The sequence below is a fragment of the Ahaetulla prasina genome, chromosome 4 (assembly GCF_028640845.1).
Source record: "Ahaetulla prasina isolate Xishuangbanna chromosome 4, ASM2864084v1, whole genome shotgun sequence".
In the NCBI taxonomy this organism is placed as follows: Eukaryota; Metazoa; Chordata; class Lepidosauria; order Squamata; family Colubridae; genus Ahaetulla; species Ahaetulla prasina.
In genome coordinates, this window is record NC_080542.1 from 32,137,779 (window position 1) to 32,156,240 (window position 18,462).

Below are 18,462 nucleotides of genomic sequence, written 5' to 3' on the forward strand. Positions count from 1 at the left end.
CGAACTGCTGCTGTCCATATTTTATTTATTTATTTATTTATTTATTTGATTTTTATACCGCCCTTCTCCCGAAGGACTCAGGGCGGTGTACAGGCAAGATAAAACCAACAATACAAATATACAGGTTAAAATACCATTTAAAAAACTTATTTAAATTAGCCTGAAATTAAAATTACCGTAAACTAAAAACCCCGTTTAAAAATTAATAAAATTTCACATTAAAAATCCAATTTAAGCCAGCCCCGCGCGAATAAAGAGATGTGTCTTCAGTTCGCGACGGAATGTCCGAAGGTCAGGTATTTGACGTAAACCCAGGGGAAGCTCGTTCCAGAGTGTGGGAGCCCCCACAGAGAAGGCCCTTCCCCTGGGGGCTGCCAGCCGACATTGTTTGGCGGACGGCACCCTGAGAAGTCCCTCTCTATGGGAGCGTATGGGTCGGTGGGAGGCATGTGGTAACAGCAGGCGGTCCTGTAAGTACCCAGGTCCTAAGCCATGAAGCGCTTTAAAGGTCGTAACCAACACCTTAAAGTGCACTCGAAAGGCCACAGGCAGCCAGTGCAGTCTGCGCAGGAGCGGTGTTACATGGGAGCTACGCGTAGCTCCCTCTATCACCCGCGCAGCTGCATTCTGGACTAACTGAAGCCTCCGAGTGCACTTCAAGGGGAGCCCCATGTAGAGAGCATTACAGTAATCCAAGCGAGAGGTAACGAGCGCATGAGTGACTGTGCATAAGGCATCCCGATCAAGGAAGGGGCGCAACTGCCGAACCAGGCGGACCTGGTGGAAGGCCCTCCTGGAGATGGCCGTCAAATGATCTTCAAACGACAGCTGGTCATCCAGGAGGACACCTAAGTTGCGCACCCTATCCTTTGGGGCCAATAACTCGCCTCCGACAGCCAGCTGCGGCTGCAGCTGACTGAATCGGGATGCCGGCATCTACAGCCACTCCGTCTTGGAGGGATTAAGCTTGAGCCTGTTTCTCCCCATCCAGACCCGTACAGCTTCCAAACACGGGGACAACACTTCAACAACTTCATTGGGGTGGCCCGGGGTGGAAAAGTACAGCTGGGTGTCATCAGCGTACTGCTGGTATCTCACCCCGAAGCCACTGATGATCTCACCCAACGGCTTCATGTAGATGTTGAACAGCAGGGGCGAGAGAATCGACCCCTGAGGGACCCCACAAGTGAGGCACCCCGCGGTCGACCTCTGCCCCCCCGTCAACACCGTCTGCGTCCGGTCGGAGAGATAGGAGGAGAACCACCGATATACGGTGCCTCCCACTCCCAATCCCCCCAACCGGCGCAGCAAGATACCATTGTCGATGGTATCGAATGCCGCTGAGAGGTCTAATAGGACCAGGGCAGAGGAATAATCCCTGTCCCTGGCCCTCCAGAGATCATCCACCAATGCGACCAAAGCTGTCTCCGTGCTGTATCCGGGTCGGAAGCCGGACTGGAACGGGTCTAGATAGACATCTTCATCCAGGTATTGGGGTAGCTGTCGCGCCACGGCACTCTCTACAACCTTCGCAACAAAGCGAAGGTTGGAGACTGGACGATAATTACCCAAGATAGCTGGGTCCAGGGAGGGCTTCTTAAGGAGGGGTCTCACCACCGCCTCTTTCAAGGCGGCAGGGAAAACCCCTTCCAACAAAGAAGCTTAGAAGATGGAGGATCTTTATCATTGTATTATCTGGTGCTCTTTTCGTAAGCCATCCCAACTCACTGGAATGTAAAACAACAAACATAAATGTGATTAAGAAAACTGAAACAGAATGCTATAAAAATTGGATTTAAAGGATGTGGGAGTTGCCAGCTCTGAAATTCAAGGATGGCCTTGGGAAGAACTTCATTCACCTCTACCATATAAAGTCATGAAAAATTGAAGGTTGTAACCTCTCCTATAAACTTTTAGTGGAAAATTAATACTACACATTTATTGAGGGAAAATATTACTTTTTTTAGAATAATAGCATACATTTGGCAGTTTTCCACAAACATTTAACAGCTGAGATAGTTCTGAATTATATCTTGTCAGAAATTCAGTCATTATGACAACGAAGGGAGTTAATAGAAAACAGCAATATCTAGACATCAAATACTTTCTATATTTTAATCGTCTGGTCTTCTTGTATAGCTCTTTTTGGAAAACACTTTCCAAATACTATCTCAAGTGGTTTTAAAAGCTGTTGAATAAATTAATAGATTGTCTATCAGTTTACTCTTAGCAATTAACAAAATGGACACTCCAAGTGGAGAAGTAGGGGAACAATTGTGCAGAAAAGTTATTGTTTGATAATTTATGGGACTACTAAGAGTGTTTAATAGATCTTTTGTGTGGGAAATAAAAAGATACTGGATTAGATGGATTTCTCAATTATTACAGAATTTTTAATTTTTCACACAAAAGGGTATATGTCACAGGCATCTATCAGATAATATCAGTATGATATTACCGGAAATGTGTAGAAAATCATTTCTGTCCCTCTCTAGGCTTGTTTGAATGTCCTGTCAATTTCAAATTGATAATTCTCTCTGGGTTTCCCCTTTGTCCTCATTTTTTTCCTTTTTCCCTTTTTAGAAGCGATGTGGCTATTTTCTCAAACACCCAAGAACATACTTTGTGCAGAAAAAAAAACAATCACAAAAAAACTCCGTGCGTGTGTTTGTGTGTGGATGATTTACTACACACTGTAGCAAAGCACTTGATTAAGTCATGATATCACTACAGGCTTTAATGTGGCTAAGCCACATTTACCCAACATCTTCAAAATTAAACTGGATCTAAATTTAAAACAAATACAAAATTTAAGCATGCTCTTGGGAAAGTATGAATGAATTCTTGTATAGTTTGGCCTTCAAGTTATCAGAGAAATGAAAAATAAATAACAAAACCAAGCCTTTATCTTACTCTATTGTAGTTTTTTTATGAACAGCATAAAAGTAAAGAGGTTTGTGACTCAGTTGGTCACCTGATGGCAATACATGCAGGAAATGTACCGTTCCTGCTCTGACCCCGTTTAGCTTTTCTTAACCAGCATTGACCAGGACCTCCACCAACTATACCACACCCTGAATTAACTGACTGGGAGAATAGCTATCACTGTGCCTAATGATTGCTGCATTCCTGTTGCATATTTATTTCCTTATTCGATTCATTTGTAATAATAACAATGATAACAATAAGTAAATGTTATTTGAAAATGTTTAATAGCAGAAAAAGAGTGTTTTTGTTCAAACAGTCAAGACTTCTCATTTTCAGGATTGGAAATGTTGGTACTTGGGCCACTGATTGTCATTCTTTTCCAATCCCAGGTTGCAGAATAGGACAGTGAATTATACTTCCAAATCTAATTTACTGGGGGGGGGAAGGGAAATATTCTTTAGATAGATATCCAACTATGTATTCTTCAGATATTTTGGGTTTCTGTTTCCATTGCCCCCAGCATTAGAGTGACCAATAGCTAGAGCAGTGGTAGTCAACCTGGTCCCTACCACCCACTAGAGGGCGTTCCAGCTTTCATGATGGGAGGTAGGGATTTTGTCCGATACTGAAGCACTTTCCATTTTTTTAATTTAATTGACTTTTTAAAAAAAATTCATAGCATTATTTAAAAACATTTTCATTAGGTTTTCATAAAATTCCCTGTGACAATTTAAATTTCTGAAACTATACTATTTGTATCGCCTGCGCATAAGTTTAGCTCATGTTACCTAAGTGAAACTAAATGGTGCTATAGTGCGACCGCAAACAAAAGAGCCTCGTCCCAGAATAGCTCACACATCTCTCCCTGAACCAGTGAGCGGTTAGAAAATTTTACTACTAACAGAGATACAAAAGTGGGTGGTAGGTATAAAAAGGTTGATTACCCCTGAGCTAGAGTGACTAAAGCTCATGGGAACAGTAGTCCACAACATCTGAAGGGGTATCAGGTTAGAAATGGTGTCCAAAGTAGCAAGCCTTGAGAACAGAGTGTTTTGATTTCCATAGTACCGTAGCAGCTAGTGTACAATAGTTCACCTAATCTCTAGAGAAACAAACCCCTTTTTAAAAAAAGAACAGAAATGGCAATATTGAGCTCACAAAAGATTGGTTTGTTATTGAAGGATTAAAATGTGTTCAGAGAATAAAAAGTCCCTCAGACTTGCATTTCTCAACAGTCTTCTTTTTGTTTGGCATTTCGCCTTTCAGCCACCTACACACTTTTATCACACTTGACCTGTTATCAAGCCTCCAAGAGATCCTAATCTACTGTGTCCTTTTATAGTTAAAATCCCTTTGTACTTCCTTGAGCACACAGTATGAACAGATCCCGGCTGTTCCATCATGTTTCTCCTATTTTGTATTGTATTGGCAAAAGATCTAAACCAGGGCTGTCTCCTGGTCCATGGGCCAGATGCATCACATGCTGGTTTAGTGAAGGCGGAGAAAGTCCCATGTCGACCCAAGTTTGACACCCCTGAAGTAAACCAGTTGGATGACAATATTAGTAAACTAGCCACTAAACTACTATGCTGGATAATTTTAGAAGGCCAGTATTAGGAACGGCTTTTTCCTATATGTGCCTTTTGAAAAATTTTGCTGTGATTTAGGGTGGTTCTTTTTATGCTTATATGCACGGTAAGCTATATTTCTTAAGATCTGAGACTTAATTAGGAATGAACAGTATACTTCTGTATGTGGCTTGATTCTTCCCACTTCCCACTTTCTATTAATAGCAGTAGATAAATGCCTAATATGGTTTGTTTAATATTGTATGAAAATTTTAATCTGTTCTTGGCTTCTGACTTTGATTTATTCTAAAATGGCAATCAATGGATCAATTTGGAAGAAATGCTTATAATGTATTTTGAACTTTGAGAGGGAATTTTGGGCGGGAAAATTGCACGTTGCTGATTGGTTGATGCCTCAACCAAAAGAGTATTTAAAGAGGGGTTTTTGCCGGTTGTGTTCGCTGGGGTCACAATAAACTAAAGAGCTGTTGTCACTCACTGGTCTCCTGCCTCTTCATTGCCCGAACTTAACATTGGCGACGAGGATGGGATGTTGAGGCAGTGAGATTGGAAAAAAAAAAAGAGCTGAAGGAACCAGGAATTCGAAAACCCAGCCAGTTCTCGAAGGCGGAAAATAGCGATGTCCAGCTACACGCCGCCAGCGCCATTCGACCCAGCAAAGGAGAAATGGGGGTCGTACATGGCTCGCTTCGAGTGTTTCCTCGAAGCAAACGAACTACAGGGAGTCTCGGACAATCGGAAGCGAGCATACTTCCTGAGCCACTGCGGTCCAGAGGTCTTCTATACGGCGGAGTCACTCTCAGAGCCAACGCCGGTACAATCGGTACCGTGGCAAATACTACAAACAACACTTCGAGCGCACTACGCACCGGTACCCTCAAAGTTCGTCCAACGTTTCGAATTGAGGCAACGGGTACAGTGAGAAGGCGAATCAATAAGTGTGTACATGGCTGCATTGAGGAAAGCCGCAAACCACTGTGAGTACAGAGATTTGGAGGATTCCTTACTCGAACAACTCATTTGTGGGGTCAGGGACATCAGACTACAAAGGCAGCTGCTGTCTAAAAGCAACCTGACTTTAGCGATAGCCCTGGACGAAGCCAGAGCTCATGAGATGTCCACCAAGGCGGCGGAGACCTTGCACAAGCCAAACGCGCAGGGTGCCGGGAAAAAGACTACACCGGTCCACAATGAGGAAGTCCAGGCCGAATCGGAAGGTGAGGAAGAGGAAGAGGTGTTCCACACCGGGAGGCTGGAGAGAGGTGACCGGGACGAATGTGTGAGTTGTGGGGGGCAACACCAACGGCAAAACTGCAGATTCAAGGACGCGGTTTGTCGGCGGTGTGAAAAAAAAGGACACATAGCTCGGGCCTGCCGAGCCCCCCAACCTTCCCGCCAAAAATTCAAACCGACCAATCAGAGCGCGGGAGCAGCGAAGCGGCCCGGGATTGGTCCATTTAAAAAGGGCGCGAAGTTAAACCAGACCACTGTGAGAGTGGGCCACGCATCGACACGACTAGAGAAGAAAATATTTACCCAAGTCTACATTGAAGGGGTGCAGTGCCCCATGGAAGTAGACACTGGGTCGTCAATCACAATTATGTCCTGGGACACCATCGTGAGAGACTTGCCAGCGATCGCTAAACGTCAGCTACAAACCCAGAAGCTGAGAGTGCAGGACTACCAGGGGAATCAGATCCCTGTTCGAGGAGCCACATCCATAAAAGTCAAATATGGACAATTCAAAAAGACCCTGCCGATCACCATAGTAAACGGAACTCTACCGAGTTTGCTAGGGCTGGACTGGTTCTGAGCTTTGGGCATGGGAGTGACCGGGGTCCACAGGAGCGATGTCATCCTCCGAGATGAACTACTGAAGGAGTTCGAGGACGTATTCAAGGATTGCCTGGGCAAGTACGTGGGGACCCCTATTTCTTTCAACCTTGACCCCCAAGTCGCCCCCATCCGGTTAAAGGCTAGGAGGGTTCCATTCGCCCTAAAGCCTAAAATTGACCGAGAATTGGACAAGCTAGTAAGCCAGGGAATACTAGTCCCCATCGATCATGCAAAATGGGAGACACCCATAGTAACCCCAGTCAAACCGGACGGATCGGTCCGGATTTGCGCTGACTACAAAGCAACGCTTAACAAAGCATTGCAGAAAAGTGCATACCCCGTTCCAGTGGTGCAACATTTGCTACACTCATTAGGGCAAGGGCAGGTCTTCGCCAAACTCGATTTGGCCCAAGCCTACCAGCAGCTACCTGTAGATAGCAGCACAGCTGAGGCGCAGACAATTGTCACGCACCACGGGGCTTTCAAATGTACGCGACTCCAGTTCGGAGTTAGTGTGGCCCCAGGGCTCTTCCAGAACCTAATGGAGCGATTATTACAGGGCCTGCCAGGAGTGGTACCATACTTCGACGATGTATTGGTATCAGCTGAAAACTTAGAGGAACTCGGGGTAAAACTAAGGAAGGTGTTGGGCATTTTAGGTCTGCTGGGCTTAAAGTTAAGCTCAACAAATGCCACATTGGGGTGAAATCTGTAGAATTCCTAGGATACCGAATAGACAGGGAAGGGATCCACCCCACGGAGAGCAAGGTACGGGCCATTAGAAAGGCCCCAGCCCCAAAAAATAAAACAGAATTACAGGCATTCTTGGGGTTTGTTAATTTCTATGCGGTATTCTTGAAGAATAAAGCAACAGTAGCCGAGCCGCTACATAAGTTGCTAGCAAAGAAAGCTGTGTGGTCCTGGGGCAGAGAAGAGGCTAGGGCATTTGAGGGGGTAAAAAATCTTTTGTCCAGCGATAGCCTCCTCATCCAGTACAATGGCACGTTGCCACTAGTGCTAGTTTGTGATGCTTCACCATATGGGGTGGGGGCGGTGCTCAGCCATAGGTTACCGAATGGAACAGAAGCCCCTATAGCGTATTATTCCCGGACGATGTCCTCTGCGGAAAGGAACTACAGCCAGTTAGATAGGGAAGCGTTGGCCATAGTCTCCAGGGTTAAGAAATTCCACGAATACTTGTTCGGGCGAGATTTCGAGATAGTCACGGACCACAGACCCCTTCTAGGGCTTTTAGCGGATGACCGCCCAACACCCGTGGCACTTTCTCCCAGGCTGACCCGATGGACTATTTTCCTAGCGGCATACTCCTACAAATTGCTCCACCGCCCAGGAAAAGACTTAGGGCATGCGGACGCTCTGAGCAGATGCCCTTTACCAGAGACAATTGAAGACCCCACTCCGGGGACACCCATCTTGCTAATTGACTCTTTGGACTCTGGCCCAGTCACATCCAAGCAGGTGGCTAGGGCATCTTATAGGGACATTACAATACGGACTGTAATCGGTTGGGTGCAAAGGGGTTGGCCCGCTGTGCCGGGTGAGCGTTTCAAAGACTTTGCGAAAAAACAATCAGAACTGTCTGTTCAAGGGGGGTGTCTGTTATGGGGGGATAGGGTAGTTATCCCAGAAAAATTACGCGAAAATGTGTTGGAACTGTTGCATGTGGGCTACCCAGGGATTGTGCGGATGAAGAGTTTAGCGAGGAGTTATGTATGGTGGCCCTTAATGGATAAGGACATCAGCGACAGGGTAGGGAAATGCCAATCCTGCCAAGAGTCGAGGTCGCTACCCCCTACAGCCCCAGTTAGAGAGTGGGAGAAACCCCAGGGGCCATGGTCCAGGATTCACATAGATTCCATGGGCAGACCTTTTTAATTGTAGTAGATGCCTACTCAAAATGGTTAGAAATCATCCTCATGAAAAGCACAACGGCCGAAGCAGTAATCACAGTCCTAAGGCATCTATTCGTAACACACGGCCTGCCCGACACCCTAGTCTCTGACAACGGCCCGCAATTCACGGCAAACCAGTTTGAGGGGTATTTAGCGGGAGAGGGCATCAGACATGTCCTCTCGGCGCCTTTCCACCCGGCGACGAACGGACTTGCAGAACGTTTCGTTCGGAGCACCAAGGAAGCGCTATCTAGGATAAGTCCAGGCGACTGGCAAACGAAAATAGACACTTTCCTGGCCGTCCAACATAGGACCCCTTGTGTAACAACTGGCCGCAGCCCAGCGGAACTCTTAATGGGCAGGAAACTCAGGTGCCCACTAGACCGACTAAACCCAACTTATACCCCAGACGGGTACAAGGGTATTCAAGGAAAAACCAGGGAAATGAAGGTGGGTGACCCAGTATGGGCACACAACTATAGCGAGGGCCCAACATGGTTAAAGGGGGAAATTCTGGGCATAACCGGACCCAAATCATACGTAGTAGACATGGAGGACGGCCGGGTATGGAAACGCCACATAGACCAGTTAAGAAAACGATACCAAACAAACTAGAAACCAAACAACCAGGCCCTGACTACCAATTGTTTGAATCTGCAGCTGACTCAAACCCGAGGCGAGCGGAGGACTTATCTGATTCCGATGAAGTCCAGCGACGCCAACCGGTTCCTCCTGAAGGCAACAGGAATGACTCAGCCAATAATCCAGGGCCGGACGGCCTAGAGGAGGAGCTGGGAGGAACAAACAGTCCCTCCGACCAGCTCGACTCTCTCCCAGAGAATGAACTGCGCAGGTCAGAAAGAGTTAGGAGACACCCTGTCTACCTGCGTGACTACGTAGAGAAATAGCATGTAAATATTATGTAAATAGAGGTACAAAGCATTCTGGGAGGGAAGGAGTGTAATGTATTTTGAACTTTGAGAGGGAATTTTGGGCGGGAAAATTGCACATTGCTGATTGGTTGATGCCTCAACCAAAAGAGTATTTAAAGAGGGGTTTTTGCCGGTTGTGTTCGCTGGGGTCACAATAAACTAAAGAGCTGTTGTCACTCACTGATCTCCTGCCTCTTCATTGCCCGAACTTAACAATGCTAATCTAGGAGTAGAGAACCTAAAGCTTGCAGATTGTCATATACCCTATCTGCCATATAGATATTACGATATCAGCACCCAGATGCCTATGAACGAAGAAAAATGTGATTATTCCTCTTGTGTCAAGCGAAGGAGCCTATTTCCATGCAGGACGGTTACTCTTACCCATATTTTCCTAAGCCAAACTGTGATTTATTCTATTTTTTATTGTCCATTTCTTAGCTATGCATATCCTTACCCTATTAAGAGATTATTAAGTGTAGATTTTTAGTCTTTTTGCATATCTACAAGGTTTATTCTTTTTTTTATATTTTATTTTGTCACAACAGTATATACAATCATCAACATAAACAATAACCCATCATGAGAGAAAAAGTATATATAAGTAAAAGTATAAGTAAAAGTATGCATATAATACTATAATGAAGGGAATAGGACAGGAATGGTAGGCACTTTTGTGCTCTTATGCACGCCCCTTATAGTCCTCTTTAAACCGGAGCTTCTTTTTTTAAAACTAGTGATTAAATAGTCGTTAGTAAACATCCGACTGACTGGAAACAATTAATCTTTTGAGTCATCCTTCTAAACCTTTGCTTTTTACATCCCACCTCCAATTCCCTGATTCCTGCACTGTGCTGGGTCTCGGAGCCTACTAACAAACTGCTGACGGCAATGCAATTTCAGGTTACATTGTGAATTATATAACCTAAATAGGAAGCATAAGAACTGAAGACCCACATATCACAGACATCTGTGCCAAAGAATTCTGATTTTTTTAAATTTAGAAGTACTTTAAGTATTTATATTAAATCTGGAGTTTTCCTGAACAACAAAGGTATTTACTATGTTTGGTTTCTTAGCCTGTGATTCTTAGGCTCCAGCTCTTAGTTCATTCCAAAAGAAGGGTGTCCCTAGAATAGTTTTTAGTAGTACTGATGTCTTCTGGATGTGATATGCTACATGGTGTCTGAAAATTAGAAGTTGAGCAAGTCATACCCCAATCGATAGATTTGGAGCTATCCATTCAACTGAAATCCAGCACCTCCGGCTTCTAATTTGGATTTTATTAAGGTAAAGGTAAAGGTTCCCCTCACATATATGTGCTAGTCATTCCTACTCTAGAAGGTGGTGCTCATGTCCGTTTCTAAGCCGAAGAGCCAGCGCTATCTGATGACAATTCCGTGGTCATGTGGCCAGCATAACTAAACACCAAAGGCGCATGGAAAGCTATTACCTTCCCACTAAGGTGATCCCTATTTTTCTACTTGCATGTTTATATGCTTTTGAACTGCTAGCTTGGCAGAAGCTAGGGCAAGTAATGGGAGCTCACTCCTGTTACGTGGCACTAGGGATTTCATTACAACCAGTGGTGGGATTCAAGTAATTTAACAACCGGTTCTCTGCCCTAATGATTTCTTCCAACAACCAGTTTGCCAAACTGCTCAGAAAGTTAACAACCGGTTCTCCCGAAGTGGTGCGAACTGTCTGAATCCCACCACTGATTACAACCCATTAAATCCAATTCCTGTGTCACCAAATTCAGGGAGGTTCAATGGTTTTTAGTGATGAGATCTATTGCCCCTTTTGGGATTTAGGAATTTCAACAGGGCCATTGACACTGACTTTGTTCAAGGCCATGTAATAGATTGACATAATGGTTTGGAAAGTCCCTGTTTGTAGAGCTGGACAAGGAAGAGGGATGGATGTGGGGGATCCCCTACTTGAGAAAGTACAGCACTTAGGAAAGTAAGAGAGGATTAACAGACTAAAAAATGAATGAATAGGCATTGGCACTAGAGAGTGTAAGATGAAAGAGAAGCTCTTACAGGATAATGCCATATAATGCAATGGTGGCTTATTGCTTTGAGGAAGAATCAAAGTGGTCCTAGAAGACAGTGCTTTCCCAGACTGGTTTGCCAAAGAGGGGTAGGAATGAAAATGCCACCTGACTGCTTAGAGCAGCACTGATGGGAGAATTCTGGGAGTTGATGTTCATGCTTCTTAAAGTTCTCAAGGTTGAAAAATACTGATTTAGAACTATATCCTAATGTGCGTTTCTTGTTCCATGTTTCTTATGGAATTAAGCCCTATTTAAAGGCAAGTATCCGTTCATGGTATATAATCCATAATCGATTGGGTTTAGCCAGTGTGCTATGCTGAAATAAATTATTTTATGGCCTATTGCAATATACTGTATAAACCAGACTTTTCATCTTTTAGTCTTCCATATTTTGTCCAAAGAAGTGTATAATGTGTCACGAAACTAGTAGTTAAGCCTCATAAATAACTAAGTACATAGTATTTAACTTGAATGGCAAGAATACACTTTAGTAGAGATGTAGTAAGTGTTCTGTATGAGAGGAGGGGGGAAAAGATCAAGAATCATAGTGGAAATAGAAAAAAAATGTCCTGATGTGAGAGTTACTTTTATGTCAAAAAGCTGCCAGGAGAAATAAAGCAAGCAATGTGCTTAGCTTCACTGGATTTTTAAGTAAAACCTAGGCATCTGTCAAGACTGCTATAACACTATTCTGTACTTTAAGTAAATGGGTTGCAATTGATAATCTCCAAGGGCCTTGCAACTGCAATGTGGCTTTTTAATTCATATGAATTTTAATATTACAGGTAGTTCTCAGTTAACAGCTGCCCTGTTTAGCTACTATTCAAACTTCAACAGAGCTTTATGATTGGTCCTTGAAATTTTGATTGGCGCAGTATATCTATGGTCACACGATTGCTATTTGTGCAGTTGACAACCAGCATGGGAAAAGCAGAAGCAATGAAGTTCCCTGCATGCCCCCAAATCCTACTGTTTTCTGCTTCAAGCTTTAGGGTTACTACCAGGAATATTTAGAAAATGCTACATCACTATTCTGCTTTCCCAGTTAACTCTTTCCCCAGTTAAAAACAAGAGGGAGGAAAGGAGGGACAAAGAGAGAGAGAGAGGAGAGTTCCAAATGAAAGGTGATGTTATCTGACTCCCCAGTGTAAAATATTTGTTAAGTGGCTGAAGCAAATGATAGAATACAGATAGTCCTCAATGTACAATTCATTTACTGACCGTTCGAAGTTACAATTGCCTTGAAAAAAAGTGACTTATGATAATTTTTCCCATGATCAACATCTCCATGGTCATGTGATTAAAAATTAGGACACCTGGCAACTGGCATATATTTATGTCTCACTTAGCAACAGACATTTTGGGCTGAATTATGGTCGTATGTCGAGGATACCTGTAAAAATCTCACCAGGAAAATATTCCAAGTTAAACATGAACAGATTTGCAAATAGTAGAAGAAAGTTCTTGAGTGTGTGTTTGTTTCTTGTGATCACAAGGAAAGTAGTAGATGAAAGGTCACCCTTAAGACAAAATGTTCAATAATTTTTATTTTATTTCTTTCTCCGCAGTCTTTGGAACAATTGCAGCTTTCTGCTAACTATTGATGTACTTCTGGTAAGTTCAGTTGACTATGTGACCAAGACATGGACTTTCCCCAACCAGATTTCTCTCATCCCATTCTTCCGAATCAAACAAGTCCTTTTTTAAAAAAAACAAATCTCATCCGTTGACAAATTTCTACCTGTTTTGCCAGCTCTTGGACCATGTCACACATATTTTCCTCCTAGCAGATTTATTGGTTGGTTTAGTTTCTCCTTATTTTCTTTGGATTTATAGCATCTTCTTCTAAAGGTAAAGGTTCCCCTCGCACACATGTGCTAGTCGTTCCCGACTCTAGGGGGTGATGCTCATCTCCGTTTCAAAGCTGAAGAGCCAGCACTGTCCGAAGACATCTCCATAGTCATGAAGGTAACTCCAAAGTTACCTTCCCACCAAGGTTGGTCCCTATTTTGCTACTTGTATTTTTTACATGCTTTCGAACTTCTAGGTTGGCAGAAGCTGGGACAAGTAAAGAGAGCTCATCCCATTATGTGGCACTAGGGATTCGAACCGCTGAACCGCCAACCTTTCAATCTACAAGCTCAGCATCTTAGCCACTGAGCCACCATGTCACACATATTTTCCTCCTAGCAGAGATTTATTAGTTTTGTTTCTCCTTATTTTCTTTGGATTTTTAGCATCTTCTTCTATAGCCTGTCTAATCTAAAGCAGTTATTTTTCTTAATCCAGGAATAAGAATTTGTGGATTATGAAATTTGTTTCAATTTTCACAAGGTTTCTGGAATCTTACTAAGTGAAGCCAAGTGCAAAAATAGAAAGTGAAATGGTGGGCATTGGATCAAAGACCAAAGGGCTAAATCATCTCCTAAAATTCATTTTTCGGTTCTGTATTAGAGAGCTCATATACAAATACACTTTCCCATTTTTTTAAAAAAATTCAGAATGATTGCTAAAATTAGCAAAGTAAAAACCGCTTGCTGCTTACTAGTTAATTTTGACCTAGTTAATTTTAAGCCATAGTTTCCTACATCTACGCCTTTTCATCCCTTCTATCTAACAAACAGAAACAGCTGCTTAAAGCAATGTCTCCCACTGTGAATATTAAATTGGTATAGCAGAACATAGTTTGTGGGAAAGACACATCTGCACTCAAATTTAATTCAAGCATTGTCTAGAACGTGTAAGAAGATTCTCTTTGCAATATCCAACAGATTCCTTATCTTAACCAAATTATAATTAAGGAGCTGATACTGTACTATACCAATGCAAAGCACCAACGTTTAGCAGGAATCATCTTCAGTTAAAAGAATGACTGTAAGACTCAAGGAACTCCCCATATGAACTCTTACTAAATAAAAATGGCATAGTTGAAAGATTAAGTTTCCAGGCCCAAATGAAAGGGCCAAGTATCCCCTATAAAGGCTACATACTGCCTTACTAAGCAGGATAGAAAGGTTCTGCTGTGGATCCTAAGAGGGCTGATGGTGGACCATAAAGTGCATTTTTCAAGATGTAATTGTGGAATACATTGCAACTGGAGGTATACTTGGCCCACTCATCTTGATGGTATTTAAAGGGAGCCTGTGATAAAGAATTACCTCATTTTTTAAAAACACACTCTAGCTTGGATTTCACTGTGCCTTTCTTTTCTGCCAATCCAAGCTAATCTGTATGGGTATGTTAAAACCTTTTTTTTTAGTAGACTTTTGACCTGGAATGAGGAACTGTAGGCAACCCATTCAAGGTTATGGTATTATTTTAATGTGGATTTAGAATTAAATAGTGTCCAATTCGGTTTTATATTTTTCCCAAAGTCTGTGGATTGGGATAATATGCCAATATGTGAAGTAAATAAACAGATAAATGGGGTAATGAGAACTATGAAAGCTATTTCATTTTTCACAAAACCTCTGAAATCTACTGACTGAAGCCAAATGCCAAAATAGAGGATATCCCTAGAGAAGAATATACACTATGTAGCACTGGTTTGAACTATAGCGTCCTTGGTTATTTCCTTGCAGACCTTTAATTACCTGATACATTATCAGTGCTGATGAATATAGGGTCAGCTTAGAAAGCCTATCACAGACAATGTAACTCTTGCTTTTCCCATACCATTTTCTCCCTTCTTTATACCCCCCTCCCCTGCTGCAATGTGTAATCTTACTTTATCCTATCTTTCCACATCTGATAACTAAAGTTTACAGAGACTTATGTTACAATAAATCTAATAAATAAATAAATAAATAAATAAATCATAAAGATATCAGGAAGTTTTCTTAGTTAACATAACAATGTTAGAATGATTGGTTTATCATCAGTTGCTGCTCTGAATGACCATTTTGTTGAGATCATTCAGGTTTACTGAAAATGGTTACCAATCCTACTTTATGCCTCTAGTTTATTCCATTTTTTTTCCTCATTCTGCCTATTTGCTTTCTGGGATGGGAGGAGTATAGTTGCACTTCGTTCTCACATGAGTCATTTATTTATTTAAGGAAATTTACGGAAAAGTACAGCCTGACAGAAAACAAAGATAAATCGTGGTTGTACAATGAAACAAACCCAACTCTTGATATGTTATGGTAATTAAAATAAACTAAATTTTTATTTAGTTAAAAAAGCTTGTGGGGGGGACGGGGGACAGAAGAAAAGAAAGACCCATGTGAGATTGTTTACTATTAGTGTAAAATTATTTTAATCACTAAGCTTGTCATTGAAACTGGATCATCTGGAAATCAACTTTTTCATTTCATTTTTAAAACAGTGATTTTTTTCATAAAAGGTTCCTACGAATTGATTAGTTTGAAAGGTTTGACCGCCACAGCAAGAAGAGAAATAAGAAAGTGGAAGAGGGTAAGGAGTATTTTTCTGCAAGGTTTGAACAATAGTTAATATGATAGCCAGTTTAATATAGTGATTAAGGCACCAGGCTAGAAGCCAAGAGACTGTGAATTCTAGTCCTGCCTTAGGCCTAAAAAGTAGCTGGGTGACTTTGAGCCAATCACTCTCTCTCAGCCTAACTTACCTCACAAGGTTGATGTTCTGGGGAAAACACACATTGTGTGTGTTCACTGCCTTGAGTTATTTGTAAAAAAATTAAAAGCAGGAAGTAAATAAATACAATATATGCTGTAGAAGAAATAAATCTTTCTGCTCTCTTTGAAACCAGTATGAGACAACTAACTCAGTCAATTCCTACTGTAATTATAAACCTTATTTGAACCCAAACTGAGAGTTTATTTTCAAGAAAACCAAGGGATTACTTGGACTCATCTTAAAAATAATATTTCACCTTATCCCATCTAATGGCTGTCACCAGAATCACACTTTTCATCATAGCAAGTTTCCTGGTATAAGACTGAGAAAACTGCAGCAGTGGCCAAAGTATTTTAAAGATTTTGGAAAGCCCAGAAATAACGTATTAATTTGAATGTTTTCTTGCATCCTACATCAATGTGTTTTATTTACTTCATTGCGAATATTTGGAGAAATCATGGAAAAAATCATCAAGTAATGGGTTGGCAAGCTCTTAGAAAGGAACATGATGATGCTAAAAGCCACCACAGATTTTTTAAAATAGTTCATGGCAGACAAATATTTTTATCTAGTTAGTTTTTGAAAAAGTGACTAGATCAGTAAACCAAAGGAATAGTATAGATATTGTACACTTAGACTTCAGCAGGGCTTACAATAATGTTGACCACAACTTCCTTCTTGATAAAATAGAACGATTTGGGAAGGATGGTTCTGTTATCAGATGAATTCATAGTTGGCTGAGCAATCATACCCAATAAACAAATCTATATCTACAGGAAGGAAGGTATGTGGTGGGGTAACCAGGGTTCTGTCTTGGATGCAAGGCTCTTCAATGTTTTTATACATGACATAGGCAAGAGTATAGAAGGGGTGTTTGTCAAATTTGCAAATGACACAAAATAGCAGGGGATGAGAATTGCTAACCCTTGAGGCTATGAAGAGTGGTGAAAAGAATTGGTTATTGTTTGGCATAAAGAAAAAAAAATTAAGGGATACTTGATAGCAGTTTTTCAATACATGAAGGACTGTGACAGGGAAGAGGATGTGGATTTATTCACCATAGTGCTCAAGGATTGATCAAGAAACAATGCATGGAAGATAAACTAAGGGAAATTCAAACCTAAAATAAGGAAGAATTTTGTAACTGTGAAGTCTGTTAAGTGGTGGAACCACCTGCCTCCTGGAGTTGTGGGTTTTCCAATACTAGAAGTTTTCAAGCAAAGGCTGGGCAGCAATTTGTCTAAGTATTCCTGCTCTGGGCAGAGGCTTGGACTTCCTTCCAATCTTAGGATTCTTGTTCTGTCGCAAGTATAATGGTTCAGTAAATAGAAATATTGACATATTTTTTGGAAATCTATTCTAATGGATTAGTTTGATTGCCTCAGATGAAAAATATTGGTCTGGTTATTTGAATACTGAACTGTACTTTGGATAGGGATTCCTCTCTTGAAATGCATGTGACCCCAAGCCTGCTGGTTTTTAGGAAGGCAATTGACTTTTTAATTCATTTTTCTTAACTCCTTGGAAGTCGTCCAGAATTATTGGCGAGCGGGCAGGCTCAGAAATTAATTACATTAGCAAATAAGCAAACTTGTGACATTGCCTCCCTTTGAAAGGGTCCTGCCTGTGGCATACTCCCCTGCTATGATGTGGAGAAAAAGCTTTTGCCGTTTTTCTAAATAAATATTTTCCAAGAAGAAAACATTAATAGGGATATGGCGACATCCCTGGAAGGAGCGGAGGCAGTTTTCCCAACTGGGGGCCTCCAGTAGGTTTGCTAAATGGGTCTGGAGACATATCATACCTGTTACAGTTCTCATTTTGAAAGAAATCAGCCCATTGTCTCTTGGTGATTTCCTACTGAATTTCAGCAGCAGGAAGAAACGTGGCAGGCCCTGGGGGTTGCAGAAAAAATGATAGTAAGACCACATGTGGCCTGGTGACAGTTGATTGCTCAACTTGGTCTAAAAGATTAAAGGCAAACTACAAACATTTTCAGTATTTATTAAGGAATATATCTATATTCTAAATTGCCATATTCCTGCTTTTGATAGCCTATTCCCTGCGTTCAGATATGCTTAACCTGGCTTAGGACATTTTGCACAATTCATAGAGTAATATATTTAACACTAGCCAAGCTTTATATGTTTGTGTTGTGGCAATGAAACAACTAGAACTTTAACTGACCTTGTTAAATGTCCACCGGGTTAACAACTCTCATGACTTGCAACCATAATGAGCAGGAGGCATTACAGTCATAGGTGGAAGATCACCTGTATAGTTAGCCCAGAAGAAATTGATTAACTTTATGCAAAATGGTACTTATTTGCATAAATGGCTTAAACTAGAGTTTCCCTATTTCAAATTCTGGGGTATTTCTTTCCCATTTATTTGGGCAAGGCATATACATTACATTATGCTAATAAACAGCCTCTGCATTTCATTACAAAGCTGAAGGGGGAAACCCAGTGGCTACAGAATATAACTGGAAATGTAGAACAGTTAGAAGCTGTAGGTTTTGTATGACCTCTAGTGGATAGTCTTAAAGTCGCCTGGAGGAAATCCCCATTTTCCTGACAACGCAGGGGTTTCCCTGATTGCAAATG

At 41.8% G+C, this 18,462-nt stretch overlaps 1 protein-coding gene across 5 annotated transcripts in view; it reads right to left on the reverse strand.

Annotated features, from left to right (window-relative positions):
- Positions 1–18,462, reverse strand: part of POLD1 (DNA polymerase delta 1, catalytic subunit) — a 57,867-nt gene that overhangs the window by 37,215 nt on the left and 2,190 nt on the right. Inside the window, exons 1-2 of one of the 5 annotated variants that reach the window (XM_058183035.1) lie at positions 18,044–18,090; positions 17,661–17,751 (exon numbers count right to left, since the gene is read on the reverse strand). The exons of 2 other annotated variants lie outside the window; for them this stretch is intronic. The gene's annotated coding sequence lies outside the window, so the exon portion shown is untranslated. Of the gene's footprint in view, positions 1–17,660; positions 17,752–18,043; positions 18,095–18,462 lie in introns of those variants that run through there. 2 more of the 5 variants (XM_058183036.1, XM_058183038.1) reach the window with 2 other exon arrangements.